The 16,087-nt window shown below is 41.5% G+C and overlaps 1 protein-coding gene across 1 annotated transcript in view; it reads right to left on the bottom strand.

Moving 5' to 3' along the window:
- LOC111871723 overlaps positions 1–14,631 on the bottom strand; it is a 52,789-nt gene extending 38,158 nt beyond the window's left edge. Inside the window, exon 1 of the mRNA XM_023865016.2 lies at positions 14,559–14,631. The gene's annotated coding sequence lies outside the window, so the exon portion shown is untranslated. The remainder of the gene's footprint in view (positions 1–14,558) is intronic.
- Between the last annotated feature and the right edge of the window lie 1,456 nt (positions 14,632–16,087).

Here is a 16,087-nt window from a genome sequence, read left to right as displayed (position 1 = left end):
TCACCGGTATGATACGTAGCATCGAGCCAAATGTTCTGCAGCAGACATCAGTGTCCTATGTGACATCGAGTCAAATGATCTGCAACAGACACCGGTGTGATACGTGGCATTGAGCAAAATGTTCTGCAGCAGACACCGGTATCCTACTTGACATCAAACCAAATATTTTGCAGCAAACTCCTACGTGACTGTGAGCCAAATGTCCTGGAACAGAAACCGGTGCCCCTCATGGCAGACAACGGAAGTGGAATTATTTCTCTGTTATGCAGTTCCTCCGTTTTAAAAGTAACGTACTCTCATATTAACCACTTCCCTTGTTTTATTAGAATTATAGGCTAATTTGTCTCTGTCCCCCAACCAATTTAAATTTTTAACCAATACAGTGGTTTTCGTAAAACTTCGTACCTAGGACCATGCTATTCAAGACCACTTCAATTTTTAATTTTAATTTCCTCCTATTAATAATATCATAATGGCTATTTTGGGAACTTGTGAGTTGGGAACGATAGTGTCGATGTCAAAATTTAATAGTAATCGAAAAATATTCATTACAACTTTTTGAGTCTTCTTGACCGGGTGGAATTATTGTAAAGTTTGTATATTAGATCAACACTTGTTTGACACTTTTCCTATTCAGAATGGTATCAAAGAAGAGATGGTTTAACGTCATTGCTTTTCAACTTTGCTTTGGTATGCTCCGTTAGGAGGATCCTAGAAGATAAGGTGGGATTGAATGGAAGACATCAGCTTCCGATCTACGCTGATGGTGTAAATCTGTTGGGCACCACCTAAGTGATACTGGTAAGTTAAGGAGGAAGTTGGTTTAGAAGTAAAAAAGGATAAAACTTTGTGCAAGCACTATACGTTGTCTTATTGCCAGAATGCAGGGCAAAATAATAACATAACGGTACTTAATAAACCCTTGAAAATGTGGCGCAGGTCAGATATTTTGGAACGTCAGTAACAAATCAAAATTTGATTCGTGATCAAATAAACAGAAGATTAAGTTCTGGTAATGTTTGCTACCATTCGGTTTCTGCTGTATAAAAACGCAATGATTGAAACTTTGTCTCTGTCACTGAGGCAGGAACATAGACTGGGGATGCTCGAGAAAAGGTGCTCAAGAGAATACTTGGACCGAAGAAAGATGAAATAATAGGAGGCTAGAGAAAACTACTCAATGAGGAACTTTATAACTTATGCTCTTTTTTTTTTTTTTAATTCGCTTAGTGGGGGGTGGAATCCAACTGGGTTCACTCGGCACGGTGGCCTATTCTAGCCTGCCCCAGGTTATTATGATGATGGAGAATTTGTTGGAATGAAGATTGGCAGGGGAAACCGAAGTACTCCGAGGAAACCCACCCCAGCGCCACTTTGTCCACCACAAATCCCACGTGACCAGTCCCCGGGACCGAACCCAGGCCGCCGCGGTGAGAAGCCAACGACTATCCGCTTAAGCTATGGGGCCACTTATACTCTTAGCTAAATATAATTACAATAATCCTGTGAAGAAGGATGAGGAGGACAGGGAATGTAGCAAGCATGGGGAGAAGAGTAATGCATATACGATTTTTGTGGGAAAGTCAGCAGGAAGGAGACCACTAGGAAGGACTAGACATAGGTGGGATAATAATATTAAAATTGGTATTAGATAGGATGGGACTGTATATTTATATAGATGTGGCTGAGTATAGGGACCAGTGGAGGGTTGTGAACACGATAATGTATCTTCGGTTTCCATAAAACGTTTTGGGAAATTCTTGAGTAGCTGAGCGACAGGTGGTTTCTCAAGATGGACTCGGCTCCATGGAGTGAGATGTTAAGGAGAAGGGGTGCTTGCTAATTGGGTAACTTCTCAGGTCAGGATAACGGAGACGGTTTCACGATACGTAAGAATATCCCTTCTATATTGAATCAGTAGTTAGAACAGCCGACAAGAAGTGGACGTGAGGTTAACGACTGCTCAGCTTGCCACAGAGGAGCTGCAACGTGGACGGATTCACTTGGAGTGACCTGTGATAATTTTCATTCTGTATGACATGCTTAGAGACCGCCTCTGTGGTCTGGTGGTCAAAGTTCCTGGCTAGAGATCCAGAGGTCCCGGGTTCGATTTCCGGCTCCACCAGATATTCTGAGAAGTTGTGGGTCTAGATCGGGGTCCACTCAGCCTCGCAAGGATAACTGAGGAGCTATTTTAAGGAAACAGCGGATCCGGTCTAGCAAACCGAAATCAACGGCCGTGAGGATTCGTTGCGCAGACCACTCGACACCCTCTATCCTTTATAGTTGACACTAACTTCGCCGACAAGCAGCGGTCGCTCGGTCGGTATAGTTCGCTTGCGGACTCAAGTCATGGAGCTTGACGTGCTTAGATTAGGCAAGTGGCTTGCTTTTGAGAACGCAGTAATGAAACTTTGAGTTCCGTAAATGACGATGAAGTTCTTGACCAAGTGAGGGACTTTCAGCTTCTCAAAGAGCATTCTACTCCGTATATTTAGCTTGTCTTTTTTCTTATAAATTGATGGTCATGCAGGACCTTCATTAAGATTTCGGTTTGATGTCGATAAGCAGTGAAATGTTGCAGCTAAATATAGGAAATTGCGTACGGATGTTATGGACGTGCTAATCCTTCCAGCCGCACTACAGTCCTGGGTTCAGCTCAGCCTTAGAAATGCGTATCAGGAATCTTTCTGGGGGTAAAATACGGCCGGAGCGTAAGGCTTGACAACCTCACCGCCATCTGTGAACCGATTGTCTAGAAAATGTGGAAGCCTCGACGTCTCACAACCGCTTGCCCTCCACGACCTGTTGCAAGGATAGCTTTAACTTTGTTACATATAGATTCTATCTGAAACATCTTTTTGTGTGTTTATATCATACAAATTTAAGGAAATGGAACGCGTGCAGAAAATCCGTCGCAACGTTCTATAATTGGTGGGATCGCCGTGTAGACTGACAATTTGGCATCATTTACGACTTTGAATTCTTCCCGGTACTTACTGCAATCCTGTGTAGTTAGCATATCATCTCAGTGCTTAGCGAGATATCACCATTATACTACCTGTATCCCCTAAAGCACGAGGCTGCAGCTAAAGGTCAAGTTCCAATCAGGAATCTTACGGCTTGTACCTGTGTCTTCTTCAGTTTTTTTGCTTTTTGTTTTGCTTTTCTTTAAGGTTAGAAAAGTTTGCTTTGCCCCCTTTTATTTTTTGTGGGTATAACTGTAACTCACCATTCACAAATACCAGATTTTTTTTAAGTTACAGCTTTACCTTTCAGTGTACAGGAAGGCTCACAACAAAGTTACCTGCACAATTCATTATTCCTAGGAAGAATGTGGACGTTTAACAAAATGAATCCACGAATTATAAAATGATGTAGCTTAACACTACATCGGACATTATAACTTGAAATTTGGCATACAAAATTTTTAATAAGTTTTAGTAATTTTTAAATAATTTGTATTAATTTTAATACATCTCTCAATATTCTTAATGCGTTTAATACGAAGTCAATATACTTGTGTGTAATTATATTTAATATATCCTCGATATTTTATATATTTAATTTTAATACTCATATTTAACTCGAGGCACAGTTCTGGATTATAGACTATGTTATGTTGCACCGAATAGGAATTAATGATTTAATGACCATAGACGTATCATTATATCTTTGCCGGATGAAGGTCCTATGAGGCCAAAATATGTAGCAGGAAACAAATAATCAGTTACAAAATATTAATTGATTATAAGTCATTTGTTGTGGCGACGAGTAACCTAACAAAATAAGTTTTTTTATTGCTTGTGGTGTGGGGCTACGACCCTTGTACTGCGGCCACTTCTGGCCTATTGTACCAGCCCAGATGATAGGTGAGGGTGATTGTGGGGCAATTGGTGGAATGAAGATTGGCAGGGGAAACCGAAGTACTCGGAGAAAACCTGCCCCAGCGCCAAATTGTGACACCACAAATGCAACTTGACCAGACCCGGGATCGAACCCGGGTCGCCGCCGTAATCAAATAAGTTTAATAATTTTACTTGTTGCTTTGTATGGTTGCAGAATTTGCTCCTTCATTGTAGCTAACTCTTTCCCAATGCACAAATGTGAACTTATGTGCAGGTAGGGGCTGTGATGTGGGACGGGCCCTCATACATGGCATGTCTAAATATCCACTGCTGGAGTTGCCTCGGAGTAAGCACACACGAAACAACCTGAACTGGCGACGCTCAAGAAGATATACGAGACGTGATGAATAATGCAATCAATTAATTAATCCATCAATTTGGAAATATGTATCATGTGATATCAGTAGAGCGCACGGAGAGTTATGATTCATTAAGGAACTCGTATTTCATACCGACTGTATGGAGTCACTCTTACTTTAATAAAGACGCGTCTCGATTAAACAGTCAGCATTTTCGAATGGCCATTAACTTCTTCTCCTTCCGCTTTGGCGTATTATTCTGTGTGGCCTGTTTCATAATTTATTCTGAAAATTTTAATATTATACTAAAAATAATGTTGCCACTGTGTTTATTTAATTAAGCAGCCCGTCATGAAAACGAATGGGGGACTGAAGGTATAGCCCTACCAATCTTGAACTCTGTACTAGACGAAGATGAGTCGTCACCTTCTCGCTCCTGCCGCATTACCCCCAGAGAATGAAGACAGTCGGTAGGACTCTTGGACGGATGATCAGGACAACGCATATAGAGTAAATGCAGACAGACATCTATGCTTTGAGTGGAACTCGAACCTACGATCACAGCGTTTGAGCGACCTAAGACATTTTGTGCCTTAGACTACATGGCGACTCCGTGTGGCATATAAATTAACATAAAAGTTTCAAATTCTGGTTTGAATTAATATTGTTCCCGCCTCCTATTCGCACGGCCTCCATGTTAGTACTGTCGATGGAAGTAGCTGGAATGTAAAATACCTCCACCGGCAATGTATTATTACTGAATCCTTCAAATTGAAATCTGAGTAGATGTTTCTGACTTTCGGGTCTGCCTGTACTGTGTACTGTGGCCCACTGAAGCCCCGTTATGGAGTACCTGTTCGTCCCTCACCTTGAAAGGAGGCCGTGACCGTCGTTTGTTGTGTCGCGTCATCACATCGCCTCAGCAGTTCCGGGTGCATTGCTTGCCTCTCCTGACCTACTGTTCTCGTCAGCCTGCACAAAATACCCCGGATTCCTACAGAACTAGCTGCTGCAGGAATTTTCGAATCGGTTTCAACGCCTTCTTACGACTGAATGTTGGAAAAACTGCAGCTCTCGATCGGTATGGAGGATGGCTGTTACTACCGGATGTTGCAAAACACTTCGCACTTTATAAATGTCACACTTCTCATATAACTTACATGAAGCTACTGTATATATTACTATGCAACAGAGCGAGTCTCTCTACTGGCCCGGTTCTGCCATGATCATCATGATTCTCAACTTGGATACCAACACTTTTTAATATAATAATAATTATTAAAGATGTCCCTGTGCTTAACTAATTTAGCACTACGCCAGGAAGGCGTGTGGGGAGTGAACATATAGATCCACATTTTCTTGACCTCGGTACTAGTTGGAGGTGAGTGATCAGCTTCACGCCCTGGCCACTTTACCCACGAGGAAATGGCCTCCGGAACCCATTACATAGGAAGCTGGGTGAGCCCCAGAGCCGGTCTCGGCGCCGTGGAGACGAGAAGATTCATTTTTCTATGCGGTCCGTGTAGTATCAAGGAGAGTAGGTGACTAGTTCCTCCCAGAACTTCTTGTAATTTTATACTTCCACATATTTCCAGGTCTTCCCAATGGGCTCTTTCCTTCTAGATTTCCCACATACATGAATTACTCGTGCGGCACGCGGTAGCGTATTTGGTTGAGGGGCTATGCTACAAGCCGGAAGGTCGCGGGTTCAAGTCCCGACGAGGTCATTGGAAGTTTTTCACTTGACCTAATGCTTCCAGCCGCACTATGGCTCTGGGGTCGACTCAGCCTCTAACAGAAATGAGTACCAGGAAATAATTAAATAATTTTCCTGGGGAGTAAAGCGCGGCAGGCGCGTATGGCTGACAAATTTACCGCCATCTTTGAGCCGATTGTCTAGATAATGTGGGAGCCTCAACATCTCACAACCTATGGGTCATTACGGTCTCTTACAGGGATAGCTTTACTTTTACTTTACACACTTTGGAAACTATCTTGAATGTTACCTCGCATTTCCACTTGTCTTCTGTAACAGAACATTGCAGCGACGGCCAGTGAAGTCCCTTTAGGCCCGTAATTTGAACCATATTCTGTATACAGCCAGCAATACGAATGGAATTATGAATTACTAGGTTTTTGGACTTTGGCCATCGTCCGGTATTCTAGAAACTAGAAAACACCGTGTTTCGGAAATTATATATATTTTTGTCGTCAGGTGAGAGGGCGAAGACACCTGCTCATTTGGGTCCCTTGGAAAGAACTAACCTGTCACATCTTCCTCACTTGATGACGGAAACAGATACAATACCCGAAAGGTTTTATAGTTTCTAGAATACAGGACGATTGACTAAGTCTAAAAACCAGTAATTCTGAGTGTCATGCACCATCGTCAGCACCCTTAAAATCTACGAATGGAATTACTTGAGATAGAAACAAATTGTGTGAAACTTAAATATATATTTCCATTCTTGACACATTTGCAACAACAAAAATGTGTGTTTTGCTTTCTGTTATTTTGTCTGTACGTATATAACTCAAGAAGCAGTGTACGCATTTTCTGGATGTGAATATTGGAAAGTTTTATTAAAATATATCCACACCTTCAAATTTTGCTTAAAATCAGACAAAAATTAATGGACATTTTGCATGGCGACCTACATACTCTGTGTTTCTCTAGCATAACTCACGTGTTAGTTAGCTTTATTTATCGAAGCGAAAATTGATTTAACGAAAGTTGCTGGAGAGTTTTGAAGCACTCCCTTTATGCCCAATATGTTTTTTCTGCCTAGATATTTTAATATTCTCGAAATAATTAAATTGAGGTAAATGAACTTGGGTGGAATTTTTATTGCGTAATTCCCAGTTTTGTACCATTCCTGAATAGTACACATGGTGATGTCGACTTGGAGAGACGCGCTGTGCTCTCGGTTAACTTGTCCAGTTCCAAGCTGCTGCGCATGCGTCACACACTTACTTCTTTATCTGAGACGAGAGAGCGAGACATTTGTAACCTACATAATCCCTGCTCACACTGAGACTCGCCTGGGTGATTTCCTGCACGTCAACTATACTTTGGAGCTGAAATCATGATGATTTTAAAGGAGGTCTTATGATTCTAGTCTGTTTGTTACGTTTGCATGTATCCTTACGCGCGCACACCATAGGCTACAACGTAAAGTACATTGAAGGAATTTGTGAACAGAATTCTTAGAAGAATAGACCGAAGAGAACAACAGTAACAGATGGATGAAGAAAATTGCATAATGAGGAGATTCGCGATTTTTATAATATTAGATGGGCAGGCATGTAACACGCATGATAGATATAAACTATGCGTACATGGGCGCTGTTTTGTTGCGTAGCAACAGTTTAATGCATAATCGGACATTGGACATATATGACGTCAAGCCACGAAGTCCGTAGAAAAAAATAACAAAAGACTATGTCATTACGTATATGTCATAGCCTTTTGCAATTTCGGTTGGTGGGGATCAATATATACATGAAGTTGACATAGAAACAGTTAATGTTATATCAATTTACTATAATTCTTTAAAGCACATTATTTACTATATAATGTACCAACTTCTTTAGCATTAAAATGCACTCTGACCTTCCCTCAAATATTGTATTTATGTGTTTCATTTGACTCTGAGAATAAATAGAGATTGTTTCTATGAACTTCTTAACCAGTTGGTCTTTGTAAAAGGAGATGCGATATGTTTCCTGCGAGGTAGGAACTAAATTTTTAAATATTGTTTAGAAGTTTGTGCATTAAAAATCTACTGTCTGGTAGAAAATCGCGGAAGCTATTCATATTGCATCCATTGCTGATGCCTTATTGCAGTTGTACTGACAACTGCAGCTAGTCTGCAAGCAATTCGCCTTGTCACTCGTACTTCCAGTCGTGAAGAGAAACTTGGAACAATACTGAATGCAGTCTGTTATTGTGTTTAAAGAAGTATACTTGCCAGCTCTCTAGAGTAATGTGCTCAAATCATTTTGCCTCATACGAAGTAAGCGTCTATGTTGAGTCCTTGAGAATTTGTTTAACGGCGCATTTACAGCTTATGTAACGAGGATGCTCAGAATAATAACAATAATATATTTAAATAATTTATTATACTACTATTATTATTATTTATCTGAATTGGAAATGGGTGACCCGGTGGCAGTGGTACCACAATAAAACGCAAAACACAAATAACACACATCACACAAACAAAACACAGCACACAAAACTACACAAACTGTAAAGGACACACTACACACCATGAATACAGTGCAGTAATGACCAGGAATAAAATGTGAAGAAATCAGTGTGAAATATTTATAGATCTTATATTTGGCTTCGTCTTCGTGGTCTGATTAAAAGACGAAAATCTCACTGTAGCTAACTCCGTAGTAGGTACCCGAAACGGGTGGCTCTCAAATTCTAATCATACACGTAGTCACGGAGCTAACCCTGAACAGTGAAATACTTTCTAGAAACCACTAATCAAGTTAGTACAGTATACAGAGTTGTGACGGGCCAGGAAAGATATAAACAAATTTTTACAATGTCTGTAAGATATCGTGTCTGTCTTATACCACCATTGAAGTCTTCATGTAATTCGCTTCAGATGTCAAACGTCTCAGGAAACCAGCGGCCATGAGTTCTGCAGTCGTTGCCTCCAATTGTACTCCGTCCATAAAAAAGAAGACACATTTATTCCCCCTCTGTGGTCTAGTGGTCAGAGTTCCTGGCTACAGATCCAAAGGTTCCGGGTTCGATTCCCGGCGCTACCAGAAGTAGTGGGTCTGGACCGGGGTCCACTCAGTCTCGTGAGGATAACTGAGGAGCTATTTCAAGAAAATACCTCCTCCGGATCTAGGAAACCAAAATTAACGACCGTGGGGATCCATTGCGCTGACCACGCGACACCCTCCATCCGCAAAAGTTGGCACTATTATTTAGTTTTATTGTTAGTGTGGTGGGACTAAGTCCCTTGTACGGCGGCCACTTCTTGCCTATTGTACGAGCCCGAGATGATAGATGAGGGTGATTGTGGAGCAATTGGTGGAATGAAGATTGGCAGGGGAAACTGAAGTACTCGAAGAAAACCTGCCCCAGCGCCACTTTGTCCATCGCAAATCCCACTTGACCAGACCCGGGATCGAACGCGGGCCTCCGCGGTGGGAAGCCAGCGACTAAACGCGTTAGCTATGGCGCGGCCCATAGTTATACATTACTGGGTTCTAACTGCATTACGCTGCTCTCCTTATTCGTATACAATAACACAGGGCGATTCTTAATTTCTGTCGGGTTTTCCATGGCCTAAAATTTTCAAACCGGAAATAATATGAAACTGCTTACGGAATACGAAAATGTAACTTCAGAAAGTTTCGTTACCTATGGAATCAGTACAGCATTGCCCTTGGCTATAAACAGATTGCCTAACACAATTTCTTATTCGCCTATTGCTTAGCAACAGTTGTTAGATTATGTTAGATTTTAGTATTTCAGATAGGGATGTTTTCTTCGAATTTAATTGTATTGTTATATGATGCCCGAAACCCGGAATAGCGAAGTCAGAATAAACCGACTCGGTAAACACACTCCTGAAGCAACGAATACACAAACAGCAATCGAGTAACTTCCGTTTTTATACACCGGCGCTGTAAACACGCCATCCCAACAATAGATAGGCTGTGTTTTCTGCGTGGTATGTGCAAAATTGTTATAAAGAGGAGTTCAGTCGAGAAGAGTTAGTCGAGTTTCGAGACACCAGCCTGCCGGGATATGAACTTGGCAGCAGAGGAATTGAACTGAGTTGTCAGTTGCAGAATAATGCCAAGAAAGGAATTAGTCTGTGAAAAGAAGCCTTCATGTGTGATTTGAAGTTACAGTGATACTCTTATAAATCCGTTGCCAGGATGCGACTAGTGAGGACTTATAACCCCGGTGGTTGTGCAACGGTGAACTGTAAAGTATGTAGATCAGCGATAACGCTTTATTGCCTGTAGTCCTGAGTTGTAAATATATAAGGTGTTAATAATTCGAATCATTCAATAAAATCCCGTCTTATAAGTCACGCACAAACCCTACACTTGACAGTATTACGTACTTCGGTTACCGTTGCCATGTTGTGTATTTGACACCTAAGGCCCGGACCTAACACATAGTCGTTGTTATCTTACAGTTGCTGAAGCGCTCGATCTTCGTTCCCTTTCTCATGCACTAAACTGCAGTGAAATAGTGAAACTACTTACTATAACAGCCATCACAAAACTGAAATATATACAGGAAATTCAAACGGTTGGGATGGCTCCTTTTCTTTTTTCCTTTCAATAGCATCGCAGAGGGTTCGCTGTATAACTTAAAAAGAAATTCTTCGAAGAACTAATCACCTACTTCCTTTTATACGACACAGACCGAATATAAAACGAAGAATTTAATTATTCTTTATTGTTGTATGTGTAATTCGTTGCTGTTGCACACAAAATGTGAATCGCTAACTATCTTCTTTGTGTAGTGTAATGCACTTCACACTTCCACATCAACATATTATCCGTACTGACACAATAGACACGATACACTGAAGCAAAATATTTGTATCGGTTGTGACCTGCTGCATAACTCACAACGTGTTAACACTCCATATTTCGTTGCTATGATAACCCGAAAATACTTAATGACAATGATGAATATCATGATTACAAAACTCTTTTATATTGTGGCATATAGACCCGTTGCTGAACACTGACTCTGTGAACAGCAGCCATTGCTTAGTAACCACCGGTAAACACTTCGACTGGCTATCGCCAGGAAACTCCTTGGTAAACGGGTTCCTGCGGCAACGGATACGCATGCAACGATCGAGATACTGTTGTAAACGGTGTTTTCTGTGTGGTTCGTGCCGATATATTGTAAGCAAGGTCAGTCTAGTTCCGGAGTTAATAGTAGAATATTTGTAGTGCAGTTGAGCTCTGCAAGGGAGACTGAGAACAGATGGCTCTATATGTCAAGTGACAGTCGAGTTCCGTTCTGCACGAGCGTCTGTGACAAGAGAACCTGAGCGCAGGGTGCTAAAGAATCTCCACTGTTAGAAGCCGTTGTAAGGGAACCGCTGGTTAATACACAGTATGCTGGAAAAAGTTTAGCATGTACTGTGGTGATTTATAAAGTGTGGAGATCATCAATAGTGCTACAAGTACTCGTAGTTCCGAGTTGTGTCAGCAAATTCAATACCCAGTCCATACCTCCTCTATAGCCACACTCCAAACACGAGACAAGACAGATTGCTGTGAAGGTTGTGAAGCTGAAAGTGGGAAGAGTAGGAATTCTGCAGTTAACTCCCGAATTCCTGCACTGCGTAGTCAAGGACCCGTACTTATATCGTGAAGCCGACTTTCTCCGTGATCTTATTCTGTTCCTCCAAGTTCATACTCGCAGATTTTTATGTCCCCGTTAATTCAATTTGCATAGTTACTGCAGCGTCGACCCATATCCGCTACTCGCAGTGCGCGTGCGTGGTCATTGAACCTTAGAATTTAAACAATCCAACTACGAGTAGCGTACAGCTCGTCCTCACACTCATAGACAGTTGAAAGGGATTCCGTTAAGACATTCATGTGTTTGTTCCTGCGATTTGTCTTGCCGTTACTTTACCGTGAATGTAACAGCAAATCTATCCCCGTAACAGGCCGTAGAGGCCCATAGGGCTGTGAGACGTCGAGGATCCCACATTTTCTAGATAATCGGCTCACAGGTGGCGGTGAGGTTGTCTGCCTTACGCACCGGCCATCCTGATACTCATTTCTGTTAGAGGCTGAGTCGAATCCAGGGCCATACTGCGGATGGAAGTGTTAGGTCAATTGAAAAATCCTATTACCTCATCGGGAATCGAATCCGCGAGCTTCCAGGTTGTAGCATAGTGCCTCAACTATCGAGGTTATGTTAGATTTGAGGTTCTCACAGCGACTGCTATGAAAAGAACGAAACATCTGGGTTCTAACCACTTTTCCACCCATGTTGCAAATATCACATTCGTCCTCAGGAAAGAAGAAACTATCGAGGTTATGTTAGATTTGAGGTTCTCACAGCAACTGCTATGAAAAGAACGAAACATCTGGGTTCTAACCACTTTTCCACCCATGTTGCAAATATCACATTCGTCCTCAGGAAAGAAGAGTAAGCCAAGCAAGAATTCTGCGATGAGTTGGTGACAGGTAAGGTCAGTATGTTCCTCCGAAACGTTGGTGGATTTCTACCGAACTACACGGCGTTGTAGCCTATAAAATCTTACACTCTCTTCATCATGGAGATAGTCACTAACTGGTTTTGACATATATAAAATAATGGAATCTTCCTAGCAGCAAAAGTTGAGGACATACCAAAGTATCTTCGGCGTTAATTTGAGGACATACCGAAGTATCCTTAGCGTTAAGTTGAGGACACACCAAAGTATCTTCGGCGTTAACTTGAGGACATACCGAAGTATCCTCAGCATTAAGTTGAGGACATACCGAAGTATCTTCAGCGTTGAGTACATACCAAAGTAAATTCGGCGTTAAGTTGAGGATATACTAAAGTATCCTCGGCGTTAAGTTGATGGCATACTAAAGTATCTATCTTCGGGGTTACCTTCCAAAGACTACGCTTGCATCTGTTTTTTTTTTCGGAATGATTGAAAACACAGAATTTCGAGTCAAAACTTTTCCCTGTTTGACACTCGTCTCCTTACTCTGATGCAAGCTGATAAAGGCTACCCAGGTTTCGGACAGGGCGATTTCGATTTTTATCATTAGTAACATCCCATATCTAAGCCCTGCTTTCAAGTATATATAGGTGTATTTTACGTTAGTTTCTAGAAAGTAGCCCATGCAAATTAGTAGTACGTTACAAGGAAAATGTTGAACTCTAAATTCATTTTGTGGTCTCCTGCGTTGTGACACCGTATTACATGCATTTAATACATGATTACCAAAGTTTCGGAGTAACACACTGCACTGTTCTTACACTAAAGATGCAGGCTACATCTTCCTCCACACACTTTTACCCACACAATAGACAACACACCGCCGCAAGAGACTTAACATCTTATACAGAATACCTCAACCTCAGGAATCACGCTAACTACACAACTAATTCCACCGAGCTAAGTCCTCCTTAAGAAGCCAGTAGTTGCTGACCCTTTCAACAGATTTGAGCATTTTATGTAACCTTAAGTTTAGTTATCATGTTCACAAGAGCCCGCTACTTGTCGCTATCCTATCTGGAATAAGTCAAGTCTAATACACCGACACAGCTTTCCTGAAATCTATTATCACCCAACCACCTACGTTTAGGTTTTTCTAGCGGTCTCCTTCCTTCTAGCTTTCCCATCAATATCCCATATGCATTCCTCTTCTCCCCCATTCGTGCTACATGCCCTTCTTATCTCATCCTCCTTGACTCAATCACTGTAATTATACTTGGAGAAGAGTACAAGTTATGAAGCTCCTCATTATGTACTTTTCTCCAACCTCCTGTCACTTCATCTCTCTTCGGTCCAAATATTCTCCTGAACACCCTGTTCTCGAACACCCTCAATTTATGACCTTAATGTCAGAGACCAAGTTTCACACCCATACAGAACCAAAGGCAAAATTATAGTTTTGTATATTCTAATTTTTATATTTTTAGACGGCAGACGTGAAGGCAAAAGGTTCTGGACTGAATGGTAGCAAGTATCACCCTAGTTCAATCGCCTCTTAATTTTCTCCTGAATCAGGCTTTGATGTGTTACTGCCATTCCCAAATATTTTAACTTCGCCACATTTTCAAAGGATCTATTAGCTATCCTTATTATTTTTCTTTAAGAAATTACTTTTCCTGACTTAAGACTCAAAGTATCTGATGAAGCTTCTACTTCCTCCTTCATNCTAACACCGCGCATAGTTTCACCACTATGGGAGTCGTTCCTCTTATTTTCAGGGTATATCGTATGTCGTGTTGCGTGTTCCCTGTTTGGTTGCGGGTGTTGTAATGTTGGATGTGTGTGCGTCTTCGTATTGATTGAGCTATCAATAGTAAAATTGAGTGCACTAAAAGACGGACACTGCTTACATATAATGGACGATTCTCTCATGAAATTAAACACTGTTTGTAACATTGTGTCTGTTGGAAGAATGGGCCTGTCTCGTATTTTATCAAGATTATAATCCTGTAAACTGAGTTATGTCTGTATTATAATTGTAAGAACACTATGTGAAGGGCTTCACACACACACACACACAACACGATATTCTGGTGAGAGTTATAATATCACATCCTACGGTGACATAAAATAACCTCACAGATTTGTAAATTCAAGCAGGATGCACTTACTTGTTATGCTGAGGATAAAGGAATCACCTTGTTAATTCTCGTGCGTACCCCAGTGGCCTTCCTCAGGTTGCTACCTCGGAGACAGAAGAGCAAGTGATTGGCCCACACCTTGAACTTCTCTATATAAGTGATGACCCACTTTTTCTCTTAGTGGCCACTTACCGTTGGAGGGAGGATGCGGCGGGAAGAGGGAGGTAAATTCTGTTATACCTGTGTGAGCGCAACACCTCCTGTTGTTTGGCGATGGAAGATCTGGACACTGGACAAGTTAGCTCAAGCGGAAACATATTCGCGAGGTTCTCGGTTTGAATGTCGGTTGGGGCACCTACTGTCCGTTCGGAGATTTTTGGTGATTTTCTTCAGTCTTAGGCAAATTCTGGAACAGTCTCCTTCCATTTCCTTTCCAATTCATCCTCTCTCACCCTGTCATTCGACGTTGTATATGGTCGTAAATAAACTGCTATAAATACAGAGTGTCCAGGGAGGAAAGGTCAGTACACCGTACACTGCACAGACGAGCAACACGCCATGTCTTCACATGAGACACAAAGTGCTTTGTTCTTGACGATGGAATTTTCGAAAATACTAGTTAAGCGGCACGCGGTACCGTAGTCGGTTGAGGCACAATGATAAAAGCCGGAAGGTCGCGGGTTCCATTCCTGATGAAGCCATTGGATTTTTTCTCAATTGGCCTAATCCTTCCAGCCGCAATATGGTCCTGGGTTCGACACAGTCTCTTAACAGAAATGAGTACCAGAAATCTTCCTGGAAGTAAAGAGTGGCCGGCGTGTAAGGCTGACAGTTTCACCGCCATCTGAGACCCGATTGTCAAAAAAGTAGGAGCCTCGACGTCTCACAACCCTATGGGCCTCCACGGCCTGTCACAAGAATGGCTTATATTAGGTAAACTGTACCAATTTTGTCACTTGAACAATAAATACCGGTATTAGAAACAGTACGTAATATATCTTTCTTATCAACAATTTTGCAACTCTACAGTGAAATAGTATATATCGGAAACCGTTCAGAATAGGACACATACATATACATATTTTTGCCGAGAATGACCTATACTATGGACTCCCGGAATATGGACCTTTCCTCCTAGGACATTCTGTATATAATTAAATAGAACTTGAATGATTTGGGTGAGTGAATATGAAGGTATTGTTTCAAATAGTCGACTGCGATTAATCGAGATTTCTCTCGAAACTTTCCGCCAGATCAGAGCCCTTCGATATTACGTCTGTTATTCTAAACGCGCCCACGTTCTCAGTAACAGTTCTGCGTGTGTGCCCATGCAAGCATGCGTGTTTTACGTTTTCCTTTTCTTTTCCTTTCCTTTCCTTTACGTTCTTCTCTTTCCCTTTTATCTGTTCCATTCATCATTTTACTTCCATTTTTTTAAGTTTTTGCTTTTCTTTTTATTTTTTAATTTCTAATTTTTCTAATTAAGCTCTCTGCCCTGTTCAAATTCAGGATTTAAACCTGAAATTATGAATCTTGCAGACAGTCGGAAGGACTCCTTG

Source organism: Cryptotermes secundus, unplaced genomic scaffold, assembly GCF_002891405.2.
Source record: "Cryptotermes secundus unplaced genomic scaffold, Csec_1.0 scaffold514, whole genome shotgun sequence".
NCBI classification, from domain to species: Eukaryota; Metazoa; Arthropoda; class Insecta; order Blattodea; family Kalotermitidae; genus Cryptotermes; species Cryptotermes secundus.
Note: the sequence above shows the minus strand (reverse complement) of the source record. Positions and strands in the feature narration are given on the sequence as shown.